This window comes from Anarhichas minor, unplaced genomic scaffold (assembly GCF_050575085.1).
Source record: "Anarhichas minor isolate MPS153535 unplaced genomic scaffold, ASM5057508v1 ptg000058l, whole genome shotgun sequence".
Taxonomy (NCBI): domain Eukaryota; kingdom Metazoa; phylum Chordata; class Actinopteri; order Perciformes; family Anarhichadidae; genus Anarhichas; species Anarhichas minor.
In genome coordinates this window covers 12,081,033-12,094,985 of record NW_027466504.1, presented here as the reverse complement: position 1 = coordinate 12,094,985, position 13,953 = coordinate 12,081,033, and positions in this window count along the sequence as shown.

The following is a 13,953-nucleotide window of genomic DNA, read 5'->3' as shown; positions in this document are numbered from 1 at the left end:
TTATATTATTTCGTGCCCTTGTTGCAAATGCTACGGAAGATAAGATGCAAAAACATGAGCTATGTTGCAGCACACTACCCTCTACCTTTGTCCTTAACTTTATCAACTTCCCTGTTCGTTCTAAAAATAAATATGTTTTTCTAACACATTTTTCATTTTCTAAATGTGTGTATTTGAACTCCACCTGAGATAATACTGTACGTCTAGACCAGGGGTGTCCAAACTTCTTTCAAAGAGGGCCAGATTTGATAATGTGAAAATGCCCAAGGGCCAACAGTCCCTGCTGACATTATTTTAAACAATACAAGTAGCCTATACATACATTGTTATTTAATCATTTTATTTTCAATGACAGCAAATAGCAATGTAACCAAATGTAAGCATTCATGTATGAACAAATCTATTTAAACTATTCTGCCTTTCTTTCACATCTTGAAAGTCAGATAACACAAAGAACAAGCCATCTAAAAGCTAATTACATAGAAACCGATCAATGTTCTCACCTCAAGACAATCTTAAATATGACTTAGTGAGGGTAATGAAAAGTTGTTTAACATTTAAGTTCAACACACATGAAACAGGCTAACGAAACAAATCAAGTTGTCTCTTAGTATCTGATGATAGCTCTTCAGTGTTACGAGCCAGGCAAACATTAGCAAACTCGGTCTTCTTCTCGGGGCAATTATGTTTTCTGCTGTTTTCATAACACAGTCTTTGATAAACTCACCTTCCGTAAAAGGTTTGTCATGTTTAGCAATTACCATGGCCACTTGGTAGCTTACTTTGATGATGTTTTCATGTGAAAAGGACCGCTGCTGTGAGGCCAAGTTATCTTGGAGTTGCTTCACTTTTCTAGCTCGGTCGCTCTCTGATAGCTTGTTGTAGCATTAGCATGTTTGGTCTCGTAGTGTCTCTTTACATTATATTCCTTAAACAAGGCAACAGTCTCATGACTAATTAGGCAGACACAGTTGTTTCGGTTTTCGGTGAAAACAATATTGCGATCTCCACCTCTCCTGGAAGCGGCGGCCCTCATTATCGACTTTCCTTTTTTTACTTGCCGTAACATGACAGGTCAAGGGTCAGAGGCAATGTCAAACAGCCAGACAGTTACAGAGTGGTCCTGCCACCATGAGGTAAAAAGAGGAATTGCATGTTGAATTTGTATGATTTATTCATTCCGTTTTGACTGTGCTGGCGGACCATACATAATGCATTTTAAGACAGAAGGTGCGGGCCATATAAAATCTGACCTCGGGCCGTGATTGGTCCGCGGGCCGGACTTTGGACATGCCTGGTCTAGCCCAAGGTCTCCTTCTTAGGAACCAACGGTATTTTTTCCTTCATTTGTACCCGTCTGTCTCTCCTGATGCTGTGTGTCGTTATTCGGCTGCATTCTAGACTCTTCAACTTTCCTCTTTTTGGAAAGTTGAAAATGATTAAAAGTCGTTTTCATCGTGGCGACGAGGATGCGACACATTGTTTAGATGCACACGAGTGTGTAAGGTGCACTAGATTGCACTTTGCCTAATTTTCTGTAAAACTGGAGGACACCATTTCTTTTTTGTGCTTTTATTGTTAAAAATAAACAAATCAAAGAGGCAAGTCAAATCAACAGAACTGCGTGCTTTATTGGTATACAGCAAAGCATTTTATAATACAGTAGTAAGGCATATATTTGGTGGAATCTGATATGTTGTGAAGTATTGACGCGTTATTTGAAAAAAATGATGTGAGAATGAAACATTAGAAATGAAAAACAACAAAAGAAACCAATCAAATTCAGTGTCTGGGTTCAAAAGAAAAGAAAAAAACTTGGATAAATGCTACAAGAATATGATGCTGTAAAACAAACGATGCTCGCCATGGGCTCCTCGGAGTGGTTATACATTAAATAAAGATTGGAGTTCATTTAGTCACACATGCTAATATCGTAACACCTCACACGGCACAAAACAAAATAGCCTTTTAGCCAAAGACAAAAAAGACACCGCTAGAATAAACGCAACCCCCACACAGAAAACATATCTGGCAAGACCAGGTATGACAGTAGTGCACACATATTCATCTGAATGGTGTTTTTAATACTCGAGTCATGAATCTCTGATGGAGGCGAGCGATGCAGTGAATGCATCTAAACATTCGGGTTGGCGGCTCCGCGAGTCACTGAGAATCAACAAGCGGAGGGAGTGCAGGGTGGAGCACGGTGGAGGGAATGGCCGAGTCAGACGAGGTAGAGCTCACGTTACTGGGCTTCCTAAAAGATTTCTCTGTCAGCACTCTAACAGAAGAATTCCCTCAAAAATAATCTCGACCAGCAGCCCTGTGACACTGTAGTGCTCGAATTCAATGAAAATCACATTCTCCTCAGTTCCTCTCACAGTACTTCTGTACACAGTGTACTGTGTGTACTCAACAGGCCCTAAAAAGACTTTCATCAAATCCTAACTTAAGATGTACACTCTCACACATAACTGACTATGTTTACATGCTCATATTCCACTATTATTCAGAATATAAATTTGATATGGCTCATCTAAACATATTTTATGTTTGGATATTGTGAATGAAGTCATTATTCTAAATTCTGATTCAGACATGTGGAATATATTATTCACAGGAATATTAGTGGAATATTCATATTCATTAGCCATGTAAACAGCTTATTAGGAATATTGGGCAAAAAACGGAATATTTGGTGCATAAACGTAGTCGGTGTGGTTAAAGGTGCAACAGAACACCCATCAGTGATGCTGACTAAAGAGATCAAACAGACCAGGAGGAGGGCCTATTGGAAGATGCTACAAAGTTGCATCATGGGAAATGTAGGATCCAGTGTTTTTAAATAATTTCCCATATGTGCATTAGGTTTGACCTGGTACAGCCTGTTTATGCACACCGCACACTGTGTTGAAAACAAATACGGGTTTTAAAAAAGTGCTGCCGTAGAGATGTGAATCACACAGATGATGGATAGATGGACAGATGAGTGGATAGAAAACAATAATTCAAATACAACTTGAGGTTTGTCAGCCAAAACCCCCCAAAAAAAAAGCCGTAGTGTAATGTGGAAATTAGGCACACACACACACACACCGTACTGTAAAGATCCAGGATGCCTGCATTACCTTGACAGTAGTGTATGCTGTTGTAGAAATGTTCCTCTTAGAAAGCATCCTCTTGATTACAATCATTCTTTTGATACAAATGTTTGAAATGCTTTAGCTGTTTCCGCAATTACAAAGAGATGGCAAATATCCGACCACGATGAACACACCTATTTGTATCTCATCTCATATCTTCAATGTGTTAGAATCAGTGGGGGGGTTTCTGGTTGAGGTCTTGATAATTTAAAGAAATACTAGGACACAAGTATATACAAATTAATGTTTATTATTCATGATATACAGTATAAAAATTAACTTGACTACAAACTAAGAAAAAAAGTAATGTGAACAAAAGCAATACAAAAGGGTGTTTGGGTGTTTTAGTGCTTGTGTCGAGCCTGTACCACTTTCACACACACCTGTGTTGGTTCAGGTGGGCGATGGCCCGGTGGCCGATGTCGCGGCGGTACACGGCACCCGGGAAGCCTACGGCCGCCGCGCCCCGATTGGCCGCCTGCAGGGCCGACTCCAGGGACGGCCTGACCGCAGTGACGGTGAGGACCCGCCCACCGCTGGAGACCACGCCTCCCTCCTTCAGAGCTGTGCCAGCGTGGAAAACCTGCACCCCCAAGTCCTGGACCTGGGACAAGCCTGAGGATGAACACAGTTAGTCTGGTGTAATCGATGGCTTGAAAATACCAAACACACAGAACATAACATTTATAAGGATTTACTCCAGACCGTTACAATTGTGTGTAAGAATTTAATACTTTTTGTGCTGCAGTGTCATGCACATGTGATCTCTACTCCTTTCTTGTAGGAGCCGGGGTAACTGACGCTGGCCATCACCACAGTGACTGCAGAGCTGTCCTGTTGCCACACGGGGGCGTTGGAGACCAGTTTACCATTCATGGTGTTCAAGATCACAGATGTTGTGTTAACAATGAGTATCAGCAATCAGTTTTTTTTGTGGTGCACGGTTTTATAGTCCCTTCATAGCACTACCACACATCTGTAATACATTCTTATACTGTGCAAATGTTTACGTAGTTCATATGTGTCCAACATGCAATGTGCAACAGCTGCGTCATCAGTACACATACAATATCATGTGTTTTGTTGTAGCTGTTTTCATGTCACATTAAAAAAGTCTTCAAGTCCACGAGTGGCAGTAGCGTCACAGCAAAGGGAGTTCAGGGGCATGGAGGAGTTCGTGTCCTAACTGTGAACCTCGCAGGGCGAACAGTGTGACGCCTGAGCTGTACGCTGCCGGGATCGTGATGTGTGCTAACTTGGGTCGATCTGGTTCCTGTTCCTCTTCGAGGGCCATCTGCCTCACTTGACCTAACGGGCAGAAAAATGGGATGAAAGCCCTTTTAACGGGATGAAAAGTCTGCATAAATCTGCATAAATAAAACCCTAATTAACGGCTTCTACCCACGAAATGCAGGGCTTTCCACCGCGGGTCAGACTGACTCTCTGATAAACTGGACAGACAGCAATCTGGCGTCAGTCTCTGCAGGACATCTTCTCGACGAATCAGCAACACAGATTCGCTGCAGAGTCTCTGGTGCACCTCTTCCTCACTTCCTGAAAAAGTTAAAAAGTATATATATTATGTATAAAAGTCAGGGGAGATGATTCTCCTGATAACGTTATTTGCCCTTACTCACCTACATCTAAAGGATCTGATAACTTCTACTGTGATAGTAGAAGTTATCAGATGTTGTAATAATCGAATAACTTATACGTATGGCTGATTTGAAACTGTTGCCGTTCATTTACAATCCATCTATTAACATGTGGGCACGGCAACGACCAGCAGAACCCTTTGAACTTAGGTAAAGTTAGAAAGATATTGACAGATGCGGACTTCCCGGTTCAATAAATCGTTAACGAAACATTGCTAAAATACAAACGATACCTCCCTGTAACCGTAGTGAGGTAGACAACAAGCTACAACCTTAATTTAATTAAAACGGGCCGTCTTACGGACTCCTCCGAGCTGGACAATCGGCATTGGTCTCAATGAGCGGCCGGCTGTGAGACGAGTGCAATGCGGAAAATACCTACTACAACAATATTCAATAGCTTCACTGTCATGCAATGTAATGTAACCAAAATCACTTCACACATCAATGGGCTCCTCTTTGTTGTACTACAAGTGTTATTTTGAAAAAATATGATTTAGATTAATTTTAGTGAATATTTATTGAAAATAATAATCAATAGCTTTACTATTGATAAGTGTAGCATGACCAAAATCACTTCATACATCAATGGGCTCCTTCTTCTTGTACTACAACTGTTATTTTAGTTTCACCAGACTTGTAGATGGTTATTTATAAATCAGCTCATGGCTGCCTCATGGCATCTGCCCCTCAACCAATCACATGATAGATGCCTAGGGTGACAAAGTCACTAACCAATCAAGAGCACCTTTCAATTAAGTTCTACCTGCAGTGATCTTTCAGTTTGTCAGTCTCCAATGCAAACCTCGATGGGGAAAGACATCTTTCGATACCTAATGCGTTTGCCACATTTATTTTTCCTTTTTCACAATGTTGTTACAGCATGACAATATATGTGTATATCCCTTGTTGAAGATACTATGGAGTATTGTCAATAGGAAGTTGAGAGACATCAGACCCAACAATGCAGACGAGCTGAAGGCCGCTATCAAAGCAACCTGGGCTTCCATAACACCTCAGCAGGGCCACAGTCTCATCGCCTCCGTGCCACGCCGCATTGATGCAGTAATTCATGTAAAAGGAGCCCCGACCAAGTGTTGAGTGCATACTGTATACTGTACATGGACATACTTTTCAGTAGGCCAACATTTCTGTATTAAAAATCCTTTTTTTAATTGGTCTTATGTAATATTCAAATTTTGTGAGATACTGAATTTGGGGTTTTCATTAGCTGTAAGCCATAATCATCAAAATTAAAAGAAATAAACGCTTGAAATATATCACCCTGTGTGTAATGAATCTATATAATATATGGGTTTCACTTTTTGAATTGAATTACTGAAATAAATTAACTTTTCGATGATATTCTAATTCATTGAGATGCACCTGTATGTTAAATAGAAACATGCACTGAAGAGAATATTATGCTGCAGTTTTTAGACACTAAAAAACATCCATGTCAGAGGCACAAAACATAAAAGCATGCAGAGTATGTGAAATACATAAATCAGTCAGACACAGCTAAACAACAATAAATGACAAGCATGCAGGTAGATGAGGGTCGACCGGCAATTTCAAGACAGACACACAGGTGACAACAGACAGATCGAGGGAAAGTTCAACACGGACAGAGAAGCAGTTACATTCTAGTGCTGACAGAGCTGGGTACTAACTAACCATTTCTTTAATTGAGCTTTAAATTAACTGTATGTTTGTAGTTCTCTAATGGACACTGGTTTGAGCAAATCACTGATACTTTAATGTCACTTGGAATCGTCACCAGAAAGAGAATTTGACAGCACCTGTCAAAAGTGATTTTGGTCACACTACACTATAACAGTAAAGTTATTGAATATTATTTTCAATAAAAATGTACTAAAATGAATCAAAATCATATTTTTTCAAAATAACACTTGTAGTACAACAAAGAGGAGCCCATTGATGTGTGAAGTGATTTTGGTCATGCTACACTTATCAACAGTAAAGCTATTGATTATTATTTTCAATAAATATTCACTAAAATGAATCTAAATCATATTTTTTCCAAAATAACGCTTGTAGTACAACAAAGAGGAGCCCATTGATGTGTGAAGTGATTTTGGTTACATTACATTGCATGACAGTGAAGCTATTGAACATTGTTGTAGTAGGTATTTTCCGCATTGCACTCGTCTCACAGCCGGCCGCTCATTGAGACCAATGCCGATTGTCCAGCTCGGAGGAGTCCGTAAGACGGCCCGTTTTAATTAAATTAAGGTTGTAGCTTGTTGTCTACCTCACTACGGTTACAGGGAGGTATCGTTTGTATTTTAGCAATGTTTCGTTAACGATTTATTGAACCGGGAAGTCCGAATCTGTCAATATCTTTCTAACTTTACCTAACCCAGGTTTGAATCCCCATCAGTGTGTGTATTTGGGTCTGCGAGTGTGTGTGTGTCATTGTTTTTGTCCCTTTCACCAGTCAGTTGGTCAGCACAAAGGCCACATGCTGCGCTTCATAAGCACCCTGGCTGCAATGACTCCACCACCTTCAGCGCTCACGGTGGCCTTTAGAGCAATCAGATGAGTTTAGTCTGCCGATATAAGCTTCGGACCATCAGCAATTACAGCGCTGAAATATAAGCTGGAGCTCTGCCATTTACTGCTTGAGAGAAATCAATACGTTCTGAAAGTCAATCCTAAAGTTAACTGTAAGGCGGTGTGAAGCGGCCAAATAGGGACTGATGGGATCTCCTCTCTCGTTAAGGGGCTGGAAGCAGCAGATGAGGGAAAGTTCTGGCACAGTGAGCGATGATGGTTAATACAGGACGGCATGATGGCATGGATGGAGCAAAAAGACGACGGCCAGCTTGCATGAACGCTCCTCTCGTTATTTCAAACATACTTAACTCAAGTAATGAACTCACACAGAACTGTAATCTAAAAACCTGTCATAGAAATGAACACGGATGACTGTGTTGGGGAAAATATTTGCAGCTGTTTGATGACAGCTGGCAAATGAAGCCCCACATGTGGGCACTTGATTCAAACGGTGCAGGAGGGTGATTCTGCAGTTTAGGTTAGAAAACAGATGTTGTGTTAACAATGAGTATAAGCAATCAGTTTTTTGTGGTGCACGGTTTTATAGTCCCTTCATAGCACTAGCACACATCTGTAATACATTCTTATACTGTGCAAATGTTTACGTAGTTCATATGTGTCCAACATGCAATGTGCAACAGCTGCGTCATCAGTACACATACAATATCATGTGTTTTGTTGTAGCTCGCCCTCTCTTACTTTGTATCTCTCTTCCAGTCAGCAGGGTGTGCTAATCCTCAACACTAGGATCAGTAAAGTGGAATGTTATCTGTTTTCATGTCACATTAAAAAAGTCTTCAAGTCCACGAGTGGCAGTAGCGTCACAGCAAAGGGAGTTCAGGGGCATGGAGGAGTTCGTGTCCTAACTGTGAACCTCGCAGGGCGAACAGTGTGACGCCTGAGCTGTACGCTGCCGGGATCGTGATGTGTGCTAACTTGGGTCGATCTGGTTCCTGTTCCTCTTCGAGGGCCATCTGCCTCACTTGACCTAACGGGCAGAAAAATGGGATGAAAGCCCTTTTAACGGGATGAAAAGTCTGCATAAATCTGCATAAATAAAACCCTAATTAACGGCTTCTACCCACGAAATGCATGGCTTTCCACCGCGGGTCAGACTGACTCTCTGATAAACTGGACAGACAGCAATCTGGCGTCAGTCTCTGCAGGACATCTTCTCGACGAATCAGCAACACAGATTCGCTGCAGAGTCTCTGGTGCACCTCTTCCTCACTTCCTGAAAAAGTTAAAAAGTATATATATTATGTATAAAAGTCAGGGGAGATGATTCTCCTGATAACGTTATTTGCCCTTACTCACCTACATCTAAAGGATCTGATAACTTCTACTGTGATAGTAGAAGTTATCAGATGTTGTAATAATCGAATAACTTATACGTATGGCTGATTTGAAACTGTTGCCGTTCATTTACAATCCATCTATTAACATGTGGGCACGGCAACGACCAGCAGAACCCTTTGAACTTAGGTAAAGTTAGAAAGATATTGACAGATGCGGACTTCCCGGTTCAATAAATCGTTAACGAAACATTGCTAAAATACAAACGATACCTCCCTGTAACCGTAGTGAGGTAGACAACAAGCTACAACCTTAATTTAATTAAAACGGGCCGTCTTACGGACTCCTCCGAGCTGGACAATCGGCATTGGTCTCAATGAGCGGCCGGCTGTGAGACGAGTGCAATGCGGAAAATACCTACTACAACAATATTCAATAGCTTCACTGTCATGCAATGTAATGTAACCAAAATCACTTCACACATCAATGGGCTCCTCTTTGTTGTACTACAAGTGTTATTTTGAAAAAATATGATTTTGATTAATTTTAGTGAATATTTATTATAATCATGTATTGTTTGGAGTGTCATGTATCTCTGTGTCCTGTAGGCATCAACCAGTGAGCAGGGTGTGTCATGTGTCCTGAGTACCAGCAGATGTAATTGTGTTGGCCTATACTTCTGACCTGAATAAACAGTACGGTCATCCAGGTATGACAAAATTTAAGGGGTGTTACCCTGATACTGTCCTAACCCACGGAGGCACCAAGAAGAGGGGGTTACTTTGCCCCAGGTGTTGTTAAGAGTATAAGTATTCTCGGTTTTTAAGCATCCAGAGTTGAGTCGGGGGAGAAGCCCACCAGGTTAGAACCTGCGCTGGGTTAGTCTTTAAACTTTTTTCTCCGGACAATTGAACACAGCCTGCTCAGCTGAGGGCACAAGAGGTTTTTAAAATACTTTGTTGATTTTTATATTTTCCTGTTAATCACTTTTTCTCTGTATTTGAACCAAGAGAATATACTTTGAATTGGACAAAAATAAATAAGTAACGATTTAGCTTTTTCCGACCGACTCTTTTTCTTCATCTGTTTTGGAAAACCTGCAGAGGAGAGGTCTCCTCCGATTAGGGGACCACTCAGCCCCTGTGGTAAGTCTGCAGCGATCTCAGCACGGCACACAACTGATTGCATATTTAATGCGCACACACATATACATATACTAACACCAGTTTTCTATAGTGAATAGATACCCGGAGAAGCCCCGCTTGATTTTGAAAGAGCTTTATATCTGTTGAGCTCTGAGCAGGGACGGATAAATTTAAAATTAATATAAAATAAATAAATTCAATAAAAAAAATTATAAGACCGACGGCTATTCGAGCAACCGATTATACTGTTTAGTATATCACTGTTTGGCGATTCGGAAAAGAAAGCAAACGAGCTATCGATACTGGGCTCGTGTTGGCGATTTATTACTATTTAGTGCAAATCAGCTACCGGTCTGAGGTTCTCTTAAGGGGAGGCATTGAGGCAAATCAGGGAGGGGTGAGCTACCAGCCACTCTCTCCCATTAGGCCAGGTGAGCGATTCACATAGAGAGAGTACTGAACTCCGCCTCTCTCCCCCTTCTCGCAGTCTCTTATTGCATCAGGGGCGCGCACAGGGAGTGACCGGACCTCGGGGCACGAGTCCCGTGAATCCGTGGTCACTCCGGCGGCAGCTCGTGTCTGTCCGTCGCCGGCAAGGGTCCTCTCAGTTCGCGCATCCACAGCTGAGGGCCCCTTGTTCCACTTTTGTTCGTTTCAAACAAAAGGCCTCCTATTTGTTTATTACTTATTATTTTTTGATGAATTAAAACATTTTGATAAGAAATACATTTTAATAAATTAAATAAAAAATAAATTTTTAATAAAAAATAAAATTAAAATTAAAATACATTTTTTTTTATTAATTAAACATTAAATTGAGAAAGCGTGTGGGGGCACCGCGCGCTACAACATATTGTTCCTCAAAGTGATGCAAAGGTTAAACGTCAGTAGTAGGTTAAGGCCAGAGGAGCATGGACAGCAACGTAGAGCTGGTAGTCAGAGCTAACCAGCCACGAGGCGCCTCTCTCTGTGTCTCTGTTGCAAAGACAAGGAGTCTAGTGGAGCTTTGACAGTCTCTAGATTCTAGAAGCACATTCATGGCCTGTGAGAAAGTGACTATCTCTTGTAGCCAGGGGAATGTCAGCACACAGTCATCGCTGCTGAGTGTGGTTAACGTTACTGTTCGTCAACCCTGAAGATCTTAAACCGGAAGGCCAATAAGTGTATTTTCCAAAATGTCAAACTCTTCATTTAACATTTGATCTGTATGTGTAGACAGACTTGCTGCTGTCTGCCAGCGCTGTGTTCTGACATACTGACCTCAGACAGGAAGTTGCCGATGATGGCCAGCACTGCGATGACGAGCTCGGTGGCGATGTAAAGCCCCCTCATGCGGGGTTGGTATCCGTACGGCATCTCTGCCGTACAGCTGCCCGGAGTCACGTTCATGACGGGAGAGAGACAGAGACTTCACAGTCATGGAAAACCTGGAGATAAGGAAAGAAAAGGAAAGAAAACTTGAAAAAATAAGCGTTTAATGAAAAGAAAGTCTAATGCAAGAAGAGTACAAATCTCCCACTTCCTTTATGTATTATTTGTTTCCATAGTGATTACACAGACTGAGGAGGAGAAGAAAACACATGAATGGAGAGAGGAACAGTGGTTGTTATGAAGCGCAGCATGTGGCCTTTGTGCTGACCAACTGACCGGTGAAAGGGACAAAAACAATGACACACTCGCAGACCCAAAGTGTTCACTATTTACACACACTGATAGGGATTCAAACCTGGGTTAGGTAAAGTTAGAAAGATATTGACAGATTCGGACTTCCCGGTTCAATAAATCGTTAACGAAACTTTGCTAAAATACAAACGATACCTCCCTGTAACCGTAGTAAGGTAGACAACAAGCTACAACCTTAATTTAATTAAAACGGGCCGTCTTACGGACTCCTCCGAGCTGGACAATCGGCATTGGTCTCAATGGGCTGTGAGACGAGTGCAAGCGGAAAATACCTACTACAACAATATTCAATAGCTTCACTGTCATGCAATGTAATGTAACCAAAATCACTTCACACATCAATGGTCTCCTCTTTGTTGTACTACAAGTGTTATTTTGAAAAAATATGATTTTGATTAATTTTAGTGAATATTTATCGAAAATAATAATCAATAGCTTTACTATTGATAAGTGTAGCATGACCAAAATCACTTCATACATCAATGGGCTCCTTCTTCATTAGTGAAGTCTCTTTGCTTCCATTATTCTAGCTCCTGCGTTCCTGCCTTGAAACAATAATCACTATCAGTTACCAGCCTTAGTCTCGAGATGTTTTTCTTTTTTGCAGACAAGAGACCTAAAATAGCTGTCACCTCGGCGGTTTGCGCAGTTCCTTCGCAGCTTCCTATTTTTTTTTTTTTCTGAACAGGATTTTGAACTTTCGCGATGATTTCTAGTTTATTGAGTATTGAGATTGCCTGGGTGGCATATCACCTCTAATCGAGTGGGTGTATTCAGGTACATAGCCTATATCATTTTTTAATTTAGCATAACTTCCCCTTTTGAGAATATTTTCCAGCTTTTGTTTATCGAACAGATCAGATTTATTTACTTGTTCTTTTATCTGAATTTCAACGTCAACCTCCTTAAGGTATGCTTACCTTTTTACAGAGGGGTAAGTCTTTTACAGCAATTAATTTTTCTGGGCTCATTTAACAGTTTAGGAGTGCCATCAGCTAGTTCTACTAACATTTTGTTGCCTGTCTCTTTTCCATGTGGTTGAATTGAAATATCTGCACCTGTGTCTAATATGTAGGGTTCACCTTTGAAATCTTCATAAAACTTTCCCTAATTTTCCCATCTGCGTGTTTTGAGAAGTTCTAATGACGGACGGGCCGCGGGGTCAGGTATTTTTGATCCCACTCCTTTCGTTGTTTTTTCAGCATATCCCTCTCTACCTGAGTCATATTTTTGAAGGTTTCGCTGTCTACTCGGGGTTTTGGGGGTCTGCTGGGGTCGTGTGGCATTCAGGGATACTGTCCCCTCGGCGGTGGAGCTCCATTTGGACCTCGACCGGGGTTTTGAGTCGGTCTTTGCCCACCATTTCCTGGAGGGTAGGTTTGGTTTAGCGGCCTGAATGATTGAGGCTGTCTGTTTGGAGTCTGGGGCTGCGACCTGGGTTGATTCTGGCGCGGTGGAGGAGCTCGGGGCCCCGGCTACTCCGGCTTCATGAACGAGGTCATTATTGGCTGGATTAATCATAAAACACGGATGTTCTAAACCTAGGTCTTGTATTCGGGCATTGAGTACTGTCAGCTGGCCTACGCCGGCTACCAGTCCTCTGATTTCCAGTTGTGTGAACCCATGGCAGGGGGTGGGTGGCATGGTGCTCGTCTCATTACTCCTCGGGGAGAATAGAGTGGCCGTGCCCTCATCATTATATGGCGGCGGAGCGCTGGGCTCTCCTCAAGTCCCTACAATAACTACCTGGGTAGTTGCTGGCCAATTAAGAACAGGGATACCATGGTCCTTAAACCAGGTACTGGTTGCTTTGGCACTGTGTGCAGGTGCCAAGTCCTGTTGGAAAATTAAATCTGCATCTCCATAAAGTTGGTCAGCAGCAGGAAGCATGAAGTGCTCTAAAACTTCCTGGTATATGGCTGCGTTGACCTTGGACCTCAGAAAACACAGTGGACCAACACCAGCAGATGACATGGCACCCCAAACCATCACTGACTGTGGAAACTTTACACTGGACCTCAAGCAACGTGGATTGTGTGTCTCTCCTCTCTTCCTCCAGACTCTGGGACCCTGATTTCCAAAGGAAATGCAAAATTTACTTTCATCAGAGAACATAACTTTGGACCACTCAGCAGCAGTCCAGTCCTTTTTGTCTTTAGCCCAGGCAAGACGCTTCTGACGCTGTCTGTTGTTCAAGAGTGGCTTGACACAAGGAATGCGACAGCTGAAACCCATGTCTTGCATACGTCTGTGCGTAGTGGTTCTTGAAGCACTGACTCCAGCTGCAGTCCACTCTTTCTGAATCTCCCCCACATTTTTGAATCGGTTTTGTTTCACAATCCTCTCCAGGGTGCGGTTATCCCTATTGCTTGTACACTTTTTTCTACCACATCTTTTCCTTCCCTTCGCCTCTCTATTAATGTGCTTGGACACAGAGCTCTGTGAACAGCC